Source organism: Penaeus monodon, chromosome 29 (assembly GCF_015228065.2).
Source record: "Penaeus monodon isolate SGIC_2016 chromosome 29, NSTDA_Pmon_1, whole genome shotgun sequence".
Taxonomy (NCBI): Eukaryota; Metazoa; Arthropoda; class Malacostraca; order Decapoda; family Penaeidae; genus Penaeus; species Penaeus monodon.
In genome coordinates, this window is record NC_051414.1 from 37,543,438 (window position 1) to 37,543,846 (window position 409).

At 40.1% G+C, this 409-nt stretch overlaps 1 long non-coding RNA gene across 1 annotated transcript in view; it reads right to left on the reverse strand.

Moving 5' to 3' along the window:
• LOC119592232 overlaps window positions 1-143 on the reverse strand; it is a 1,456-nt gene extending 1,313 nt beyond the window's left edge. Inside the window, exon 1 of the long non-coding RNA XR_005230422.1 lies at window positions 66-143. This is a non-coding gene — a long non-coding RNA (uncharacterized LOC119592232). The remainder of the gene's footprint in view (window positions 1-65) is intronic.
• Window positions 144-409: the final 266 nt, after the last annotated feature.

Below are 409 nucleotides of genomic sequence, written 5' to 3' on the forward strand. Positions count from 1 at the left end.
GCAGAGGATGCGAAAAAACACAATACAAGGCAAAGGTGTACATTCCCCAACAGAAAAATGCGTACCTTCCATGCCTCCCATCTGCTCGGCAATCTTCTTCAGTCCGAGCCCCCAACCAGGCCGCACGTCACTTTACCTCGAACCTCTCCATGAACTCCGACACTCCTTCAGGATCAGCTGCGAAAACACCAGTAATAGAAGTTCACGACGAAAGAAGGTATTGGCAAAGAAATGTATTTTTGGGAAAGCTAAAGATAAATATCGCTGCGGTCTAAAAAAAATTGGTTGAGACCTTTTATTAATTCGCAGCTTTTTTTTCTTGTATCAATAAAATTATTAAAAACTCATATATCAAAAACATGATTAAAAACTCGTACAGAAAGATTTTATTTCACACATGGACCCAGAC